The 11,111-nt window shown below is 43.5% G+C and overlaps 1 pseudogene; it reads right to left on the reverse strand.

The window, feature by feature from the left end:
- Positions 1-443: 443 nt before the first annotated feature.
- Positions 444-1,754, reverse strand: LOC141092376 (polymerase delta-interacting protein 3-like; annotated as a pseudogene).
- Positions 1,755-11,111: the final 9,357 nt, after the last annotated feature.

Raw genomic sequence — 11,111 nt, forward strand, 5'->3', positions numbered from 1 at the left:
TTTGGGGGCTATCTATTCCTTTGGGGTCTGCTCTGGGGCAGTTTAGTTTTCCCCTTTCTTGTTTTAGGCTTATTTAGTTCTCCGGCTGTGTCGAGGCATCTAGGATCATCGTAGGTACACTCCACGGCTACTGCTAGTTGTGTGGATAGGATCAGGGGTCTGCAATCCGCTTAGTTACCAACCTCTCTGGTTTTCTGTGGCTTAGCTTGGTCTTGCTTTCCTCCTCAGTGACCCAATCATTACAGTGAACTGTACTACAATGCTGGAAACAGGATTGATTGTCCAATGTCTGATGCCAGACTGCTTTAAACATCAACTACCTGCTAGTGATCAGCGCTAAATAAAACCCAAGCAACCAAATGAAAGTTTTTTTAAGGAGTCTCTGGGCCCACATGTGAATTTGGAATCTCTCTTATTACAGTCTCCAATTTGCGTTGGCCTCATCAGAGCTTAATCTTAAATTCAGTTGGTTAAATGACTGCTGATGACCATGAGGATTTAAAGAGTGCTTTAAAGAAAGTATCAACTTCAGCTGGAGGATTTAAAGCAACACTGGAGGAGGAAGAGGTTGTGTTTCTTCTAGTTTCAACTTCCTTCTTTGATGCGATGTCACTTAATCTTAGAAGGATGGGCTGGTCTGATTTTATCACACTACCATTCAAAGGAAGATTGCATTTCATTGGTTGTCCATTTAGGTATCTGTTGTTGTATTATTTGTAGGCACCAACTGCATCTTCCTTTCTTAAAAACACAACCTCTGCAACTCTGGAACTCAACAAGCGGGCGCGCTTCAAGGCACCACATACACAGAAGAGCTACACGATATTTTCCTCTGTGACTCATGAATGCAAGTTATTAACGGTCATTTTTGTGCCTTTTAAAGGGCTAAAGACAGACTCTTTTGGAGTCGGCCCTACTGTAGAACAGGTTTCCTTTGTGACAAGTCTCCATGACACGTTTGTTAGAGTCTTTGTGTGCTATAAAGGTGGCGAAGTCTCGTGCTGAGTAGACATGGGAGCTGTGTATGCATCATTCTGTACCACTTTTGTAAGAGGTAAAGTTTGCCCAAGAGAAAAGGAATTTCCAGACATTCCCTGCCTTTTTTTGCACAGTGTTGGCAGCTGTGATCTTCATCTTCTTGGTGGGAATGTGAGAAAGTTCCAAGTTGTTATCAATACCATCATCATCCACATCTTGTAAAGAGGAAATCTGTGGTTTCCCAGGTTCATGGTTAACTACGTTTATTTGCATTCCTATAACAGTGTTCGATACACCTGAAGAAATAGTCTTCGGCTGTGAAATTTGGATAGTCTTGGTAATATTTATGGGTGAAGATGAAGAACCTTGTGCCACAGGTGAGTTGATAGTTACGGCAGGTGCACTTCACTTTAAAATGAGTTTTTCACGAGCATCCATCAATTTGTTTTTCCTCCAATACTGAGCTGCTTTCTAGAATTCAGCATCTCATAAGCATCTGGCACTTTACCCTTTATACGGAAACGTGCGTCTTTGGCAACCAATTTCTCATGGGCATCTTTTATGCCTAGCTTCAGATGCACATCTGTTACACCTATCTTCTGACGGGCATCAAACACATTCTGGTAATTGGTGGTGGGTAAACGACTAATCATAGTTGGCTGGATCCTGGATCTCATACCTCCCATAGCCCCCCTGTTATTAATCCTGTATGTTCCCATTCCTGCCATCACCAAGCCCCTTTTCCTGATCACTTCATCCAACGACATGTCCACCATATTTCTGCTACAAACCTGCACCTTCCCAGAAGCAACAGTGTAGGTTGTCTGTGATGTACGGCGCAATGTAACCTCCTTGTCTTCCTACTCAAATGACCTATTCAGCTGTGTGCCTCTATGGTCACACCAACTGGGATCTAACACCTCATCATTATCATCCTCTGTGTTATCATATTCCTCACCCTGGGAGTCGTCCTCCTCCTCTTCCTGCTCTAACAGCACAGTACAATCTGTGTGAGCCTCAGAAATCAGTCTCAACCATTTACCATCTGCTGACGAAGGTCAGGATGCAGCTCAGACCCTACTTCGTCCTGCCCCGGTTCCAAGCTAAACAAATTTTGGGCATGGTTGCAGATTTCCTCGGTGAAATTTTTGAATACATTTCTGATGACCATGGCATCGAATGTGTGAACAGCTCTTCAGATACACCCATCTGTGGTTCCATACAGTAAGTTGTACGTTTGGAGAGTTGGGACGTGGGGGAAGGCAAGGGTAATTTGGGTTCCATCTCTGTGGAGTGTACTGAGTGTGATGTTAAGGTGGAGGAAGAGGAGAAGAGGCAACTTGAAGCTGCAATTGCCATACACTCGAGCACATGCTCTTTCTGGGCCTCATCAACAAAGAGTACTGCTGTGTGTCTTCCAAAGAAAGGTATTTGAGTAGCCTGTCCAGTAACAGAAGTTCTCATTTGTCTTTCCATAGGACTTGATGTTGTTGGTTTACTAGTGCTTTCACAAACATTACCATCTACCCCACATACACCTTGAACACCAAGCCTAATTCCCCTTTCACCACAGCCTCGCTTTTTCCCAGTCATGTTGCTCAGATAGTGTGGTAGGAGCACAGAATAAGCAACCAAGAATTAGATTTGCAAACAGCTGAATTTTAGCGGCAGTATATTACAAGGTGAAATATGACGAGCTGAATCGTGTTAGTCACAGGACAATGAATTGTTTGAGTGTGGATTAGGCCTGTATGACAAAGAAAATATGCTACAAACAATTTGAAAGTGAGATGTCCCCTACCGTATGATGTTAGCAACAGAACAATTTTTTGGGGGGCCCATGGATCAGGCCTCTATAACACACTAGATGCTACAAATAAATTGAAAGTGAGATGTCCTCTACTGTCTGACGTTAGCAACAGAAGAATTTTTCTGTGGCCTCTGAATCAGGCCTCTATAACACACTAGATGCTACAAACAATTTGAAAGTGAGATGTCCCCTACTGTATGACGTTAGAAACAGAAGAATTTTGGGGAGGCCTCTGGAACCGGCCTCTATAACACACTAGATGTTACAAACAATTTGAATCAAGTCCCCTACTGTATGATGTTTAGCAACAGAAAAGTTTTTTTTTGTTATGTGCATGAGATCTGCAGGCAGCTTAATTTCAACCCAACAAAATGACAAAGTGGGATTCGGTGAGCTGTATGACATTTTGCAACAGTAAAATTGTATATTTTTTAATGTGTGCTAGGTCTAATATGCTTAGTTTCATATCTCCATAGCACAAAATGACAAGGTGGGATACAGGAGGCTGTTTCACATTTAGCTAGTGAAAAAAAAGATTTATAACGCTATACTCATGCATGGAGCACAATAGAAGCAGTGCACGACACACTTGTATGACTTGTGCCCTGCTGGCTTTGTCTGTGGACCTCAGTAATGGGCAAAAAAAAATGCTGGAAGGTCAATTTCACAGCCACACTGGACAGCAGTTAGTTAAACTATCTGACTGATAAACAACTGCCTAGCTAACTAGCTAAAATCTTGCTGCTAACAGTGCCAGCATCAGGAGCAGCTTCTCTGCGCTGTTACAGTGTCAAAATGGTGCTAAAACAACATGTCTGCTCTTTATATGGAGATGGACATGTTAATTTAACAGCCAATGACACAAGCCATTGTGTCAGGATATTGTGGATGTTTCCTGTGCTCTGATTGGCTAGCCGCAATATGCACACATAAAGTTAGGGAAAAAAATACTATTTACAAGAACACCGTGCTTCTGAGCTCTGCAAACCCCCTCCCCTCATCAAATACGTGACAAATGCTCATAATACACCACCATTATCATTGCTAAAGTGCTGAAAATACTTTTGTGGCAATGCAAATATTTTCCCGCACTTCTTACCGAATGTTACAGATTTTTTTCCAATTTTATAAAATTTTGCTCGTGTTTCTGTTCATGAATCCGAATGTGCAATATTCATGCCGAATTTATGATTGGTGATCGATTTCTGTACAAATTTGCTCATCACTAGTCCCTACACTCAGATTGGTACTTTGCAAGAAGCCGTTTCCTTCTCTTGCAGGAAAAACCCTTTTGAAAAATCTATATCCTCTCCTTTAAATGGGCTGCATACTAAAGAGGGACCTCTTATAAATACTCTTTCGTGTTTAATAAAGTCCCTGGTGGCAGGTAAGGAAAGTTTTCACGCCAGTTCATTCTATCCTTTCCATGACATATATTTCTGAATAATGATACAGTATGTAACATATGATGTATATTCATACACTTGCCAATATTTATCAATGCAAAGTTTTTCTATTTGAGATGGTGGTCAACCAATTCCCCAGTATAAAACATATTTCTGTCAAGCAGCCAAATCGGACATTCATTGTTGTAAAGTAAATCATTCTTTTATAACTCCTAAAGAATAGAAAAAGACATGGTAACAGCATTGCAGGCTTCAGTAACCTGAGATCACAAAAGTCCCAGCTGGTACAGACAAAATGGAATATAAAAAAATCAGAATTGATTGAAAATCACAATAAAAAGAATGCAGAAACTGGGATTTACTAGTCTTGAGATATTGCTCTATATTGCTTTTTAAAATACGAAAAATAAAGGGCACATCAGTATCAAAAGAAATGTATACAAGTTGATTAAAGAATTTTATGAGGAACAAAAGAACATTCAGCTAAATATCACACTCTAAAAAGTCAATCAATAGATGTTTTTATATGTAAGGTCCAGTGTGCATTTTGTCATTTAGTTGCGAAAACTCTGCTTCTCAACTGTTTCCCATCATTGGTCAATAAAAAATATATGTATCTAAAAGTTATAATCAGGTTTCTTGAATATGGCCTCAGCATCGTGGGAAAAAGTCACTGAGTTCACTGCAGTTCAGCTCAGTGAGTTCACCACAGATCACAGTGAGAAATTCTTAGGGCATGTTTCCATGGGCTGTATTACATCCGGATTTGCTGCGGATTGAACGCTGCGTACAGCCGCAGCGTTTAATCCGCAGCGTCCAGATGTTACAGCATAGTGGAGGGGATTTTATGAAATCCCGTCTCCACTATGAGTCCTAATACGCGGGTGACACACCCACGAAAGCGAACATGAGGCGCATTTTTTTAGAATGCAGCATGTCTGTTTACCTTGAGGAGGGAGACTCTCAGTCTCCGCAAGGTAAATAACCCGGTCTATGTATGCGATGCGGTGTTACCGCATGTGTTCAATGAACACATCTGGAATCACCAAGCGCACAGAAGGGGCTGGGCTTTGGGCAGAGCAGGCTTTCCTCTCTGTCCAAAGTGCTACATGGAAACTCACCCTTACTGTGATCTGTTGTGAACTCACTGAGCTGAGGTGCGCTGACTTCATCACTGACTTTTTCCCACGGTGCTGAGGTCACCGCAGTTCAGCTTGGCTGGGAACTCAGCCTCAGTGACTGTCACCTCCAGTTATTGCTGCTGCACTGGACAGGTGAGGGATATTGTTGTTTTTTTATTCTTGCTTTATTACAGAAGACGAGGGATTCAGTGGAATGGGCCTTAGGTGAGCATAACTATTTTTAAATAAAAATCCAAAAGTGTGTTTGTTTGTTTTATTTCAAATAAAGGACTTTGTTCTTGCTGTGTCTTTATTTACCATATTATTATTATTTAAAAATAATTAAAAAAACAGCATGGGGACCCCTTTTATTCTTGATAACCAGCTTTGCTGAAGCTGGCAGCAGAGGGCTTCAGCCCCCAACTGTCAGTTTTGCTGTATTTTTTGGATTCCATGTTTTTAATGAATTTTGAATAAGGCATGAACTAAATTTTTACATATTGTCGACGGATGTGCCGCCTATTTCATTTCTCTGAACCTTTGTCAGTTTTGCCTATCTTGGTATAGAAAATGCAGGGGGACTTGTTATGAATTGGTCACCAAGGAGGAGAGAAGGTCCAGGCTAAGCCACAGAAAACCAGAGAGGTTGGTACCTAAGCGGATTGCAGACCCCTAATCCTATCAACACAACTAGCAGTAGTTGTGGAGCATGCCTACGATGATCCTAGACGCCTCGGCACAGCCGGAGAGCAAACTAAGCCTAAAGCAAGAAAGGGGAAATCTAAACTGCCACAGAGCAGACCCCAAAGGAATAGATAGCCCCCAAACATATATTGTCGGTGAGACAAGATGAAAATGTAGGGTTCTGGCAGGATCTCAGGATGCAGTGACGAGACACGAGACAGGGTATAACTTGTATAATAAACTTTTATAAATTGAAGCCTCTGGGGCTAGGCTGAGCGGGCAAAGCGGGGTAACAAACAATCTGTCCTCCAGGGACTCAATAAGATAAACAATACTTTCTGTGTAACTGGGAGTAACCCGGCTAGTCTGGGTATCAGAGGCCAGAATATGGCTAAACTAATACACTTATTTCTAACGGCCACTAATCCTTCCATGCGTCGCTCGGGATTGCAGATGCAGCCGCTTAGAGGTCATTGATGCAGCTGCCTTGACGCCTCGATCTTCCGGAAAGGATTGGGCTCATCGAGCCCTGAAGAAACTGTGCCGGTGGGGCACAACAGGCCCTGAAGAAATGATGCCGGTTGGGTACAACAGGCCTTGAAGAAACGGTGCCGGTGGGGCACAACAGGCCCTGATGAAACAATGTCGGTGGGGCTCAACAGGTCCTGAAGAAACTGTGTCGGTGGGGCGCAACAGGCCCTGAAGAAATTATGCCGGTGGGGTGCAATAGGCCCTGAAGAAATGGTGCCGGTGGGGCGCAACAGGCCTTGAAGAAATGATGCCAGTGGGGCACAACAGGCCCTGAAGCAGCGATGCCGGTGAGGGGCACGGTAGTGAAGCAGTCTCTAAATCTAACCGCTCACCAATCTCGGCCCAGAGTCCCTCAGCAAACCGGACGGGGGCCTCTACGGATGCCTGTAGCAGGGTGGCGCCCCCAGGGGCCGGTGATGATGGGGCCGCAGCTGTGGGAGAAGGCAGGGGGTAGTGCCCTGGACGCTGTAACGGAATGATCTCGAGTCGCAGCGGCCACTTGAGGTAGCGGCCTTGTCACAACAGGGTGAGAAGCAGCTGGAGTGGCTGTATGCGACCGTATGTGGGGAGCGGCCGCCGGTGCCAATCTCTCACGTGTCACTTGTTGGTAAGTCTGTAACTTTCCCCTCACAGACCCCTCCCGGTCTCTCCAAAACACACCATCCGCTCCCTCGGTCCTATCTCTTTCACACGGCTTCCTGTCTGTTGTCTGGCTCTCTGTCAACTGCCACTTCAGCGCGCCCCCTGCTCCTTTTAAGCTTGCCCCGCCCCCTGTTTCCCTGACAACTCCAGTCAAGTCTTTCCTTTTACTGTCCTCCCAGTATGGTTCCCTCAGGAACCCTGATGGCGGTCCCCTGGGTACCTGCCCATTCACTGTCTGGGAGTCCTCCTACCCACAAAAACACAAACACAGGCAGGAAATGATGGGGCACACACTGACTAGACAGGACAGAAAAAGAAAGGAAAGACACTGTCTGTAATCACGCAAAAAACCCTGCAAAAAGACCAACACATCTGATGCAAAAAACACTGAAATCACACGACTTCGCCCCCCACTATATCAGCACTCTGGTATATTCTGAAAGCAGAGCAAAAAGAGACCAATCTAATAGGGGATAAAAAAAACTGGCACAAGCAGTAACATATGGGCGGTGATTCAGCACAGCCCCAGCCGGAGCTGGCTGACCCACACCAAGAACAGATAGACAAAACCAGATCAACTGCAAAGAGAATAGCAAATAAACCACTTAGCTGGACATGGAGGGACAGAGCTGGAGAAATCAGATCTCAGGAGGAACAGGAAGCAAATCACAGCAGGGATAGAGGGAGTCTGCTGTCTTAAATCCCAATCTGAAACCCCAGATCTCCAATTACCTCCAGTTACCACCAGAGGGAGCCCAGAAAGAGAATTCGCAACCCCTCTGTCGATCTCACCAACTCCACTACCTTCAGTAATAACCAGAGGAAGGCCAGAAAGCGAATTCACAACAGAAACCCACATTGGATTTTTTTGTAATTTAATTATTTGTAGCACAGGTGACGGGTGATGAATACTCTCATCAGTTATCGCCTGCTCTCACTGTTATTAGCGGCAGCAGGTGTAGGCTGATGGGAGCAATAGTCTCATCAGCTGCCACCTGCTGCTGATGTCAGTTGAATACAACTCTCATCATTATCCCCTTCTCGCTCTGATTGCCTGCAGAGCAGGGGAGAATGATGAAAGCCGTCTTCAGCACCCGACAGGAAACATTGCTACCTGTACCACTGATTCTCAGGCACCTGTGTGTGGTACTGATGCAGCACACGGTTGCCACACGTGTACTGCAAGTATCACACACGGAAACTGATATCTCCGGTTCTATTTTTTCCAGTACCGGGAATATGAGGATGTGTGAAACAGGCCTAAGGGAAGGTTGGACTACAGTACCAAGACAGGCTATCCTCCCCACCCCATCACCCTTGTGAATTTTAGCAAAAGTAGCTCCAAATAGGAAAAAAGACCATTTTTGCTTTGTGCCTAATTCATGAATCACGTGCACCATTTTGATGAATTTGGTACCAAATACAGCAACTAATACCCTAAAACAATAAAGAAAAACACAAATGATGAATCAGGACCAATGTGTTTTCATCTTTTTCGAAGTGCATTGGATAATCATTAAAATAAATAAATCCCTTTCTGCTAGAAAACAGGAGCTCTGCAGTGTCAGAGGTAGGTCATAAAAGTACTATTCTTTTTTGTTTTTTCTGTTCTTAGGCACGAGGCATAAACTAAATGATTTGAAAAATGGTATGAAATTGCCCCACATCAAAGCTAGTTTCCAGCCTTGTGTTGGAGTTAAAAGCATGTCACCTTTTATTGAGGATAATGTTGATCCCATTTCCTATGTGATTACATTATAAATAAAATTGTTGATGAATACATTTTGGGAATTTGCAAATGTGTAACGCACTCAAGAGCAAAATATGTTTTGTTACTTAGGGGATTTTCAGAACACAATCATCGCCTTTGATGCTGAATTCACTCAGGACATAAAATCCCTGTAAGCAAATCTTTAAAAATGTTCTCCAAATACAGCTGTATGTTTTAGCATAAATCAGATAAGACTAATACAACAACATGTCTGTTTGCCATAATGATTTTATTAAGACATGAAAAAGTTTTTCTTACATGAAATTTATGAAAATTTCTGGGTACAATTAGTTATTTTGATCATTTTAATTTTTTTAAAGGAATTTTCTCAACATGTCAAAACATGCCTATATGCCCTGATTTGGCTTGCTTTTATGTGCTAGATTACAGCATTTCCCAAACTCCAGTCCTTATGGCCCCCAACATGTCATGTTTTCAGGATTGCCTAAGTATTTCACAGGTGATGGACATTGTCATGATCCAGGTTGGATGATGACAGTTAAAAGCACATGTAACCTTTTTTTTCCTTAAGCTGTGTGCTTAAGTTTGGTTTTGCCGCCGGGGGCCATTAGGATTATTACACAGTGATGTCTTTTGTTCTAGTTTGCCCCTGATGGTGGTTAGCGTTATTACACGAGAATCACTAACAGGTATGATTCCTCTGGCCTAACTATAAAGGTGTGTCATGTGCTCTCACTGGGGTTGGTGATAGTGTTCATTTCCAACCATCCTTGGTGGAGAAAGGAGCTAGAGAGAGTTCCTTGCAGCACAGTCAGAGTCCTGGTGTGGAGGGAGTCAGAGGGGATTTCCTTGCAGCTCTGACAGTGCTTGGTGGCAGCTATTCAGGAGGAAAACTGCATTCTGGTGGTGGACTCTGTTGCTGGGAGCAAGAGCAACAGAGCAAAGCTAAGTGGTGTTTCCCTGTTTGTGCCTTTCCTTTATGTGTGTTTCAATGCAGTGGTGGGATTTGTCTCTGCATCAGCCATTTCACTTGAAAGGGGTAGGTGCAGGGCGAGCTAGGGTTTAAAGGTATCCAGATCGGCGCCAGGTGCGGAGCCGGCCTAGGGATTGGTAGGGGGAGTGCAGGAGGTCTCCACGTCCCCGTTCCCTATCGCAGGGCCCACCATTGTAATTGTTTCCCTGGTGTTTCCCCTTATTATTTAAATTCACCCTGCTGGAGGCGGTGTATCCAGTTTCACGTGTATTTCTGAAATTCGCCTGCTGGAGGCGGTGTATCCGGCTGCACGTCTTATTATTTAAATTTGCACTACTGGAGGCGGTGTATCCAGGGTCGCGTTTGTCATATAAATTCGCCCTGCTGGAGGTGGTGTGTCCAGTCACACGTTGACCATTACAGAAGTATCATCAAGGCATCAGGAATTCTCTCACATGTGTAACACTATGGAAATCCTGAAAACATGACTTGTTGGGGTCCGCGAGGACTGGAGTTTGGGAACCACTGTGTTAGAACATACAGGTGGACCACTACATTTATTATTTAACAACTATTGATTTGATGCTGTAAGGCATTCATGTTCAGATGGGATTTCAGTCTGCAACTAAACCCAGCCTAGACTATACACCTTAATTTCACAGCGCACGTCACGACATACACCACTACTTTGGACTCCAGGTTGCTACTTGACCATGAATCTGCTTATGCACTTGGTAAGGTTGTGGCAATGTTTGTGTAAGGTTGTGGCGATGTTGTGCCATCATGATGTTCATCACAACATTATGACAAACTGGAAGTCCAACCGAACTTGAAGATGCCCAGGGTTTCAGCACTTGGAGGTGGTAAAAATAGGTGTCAACAACTGTATGATGGAAAAGTGATCAGTGGAGTTGAGAAGTGTTAGATTTTTTTTTCTACATCTTAAGTTTATTATTCCCTCCTTCCCCAGAGCAAAATAGAAAATAAATTCTCTACAAAACGAATTTCACTGTGATTTGGTAAATTTTAATCTCGTCTGATCTGCTCATTTATATTAACAATTAATTCCTAAAAATAAAGAAAGCAGATCAGCTAACAATTAGTCGGCTTCCCACTAAAAAGCTATTGTCCCTCATTCATCAATGCTTTTACGCCACAACTCTGGTATAAGGGTAAGTGTACACGTTGCGGATTGTGCTGCGGATTTGGCAAAATCTGCAGATAAATCCACAGG

Source organism: Dendrobates tinctorius, unplaced genomic scaffold (assembly GCF_039654945.1).
Source record: "Dendrobates tinctorius isolate UK_male_01 unplaced genomic scaffold, ASM3965494v1 ptg000003l, whole genome shotgun sequence".
Taxonomy (NCBI): domain Eukaryota; kingdom Metazoa; phylum Chordata; class Amphibia; order Anura; family Dendrobatidae; genus Dendrobates; species Dendrobates tinctorius.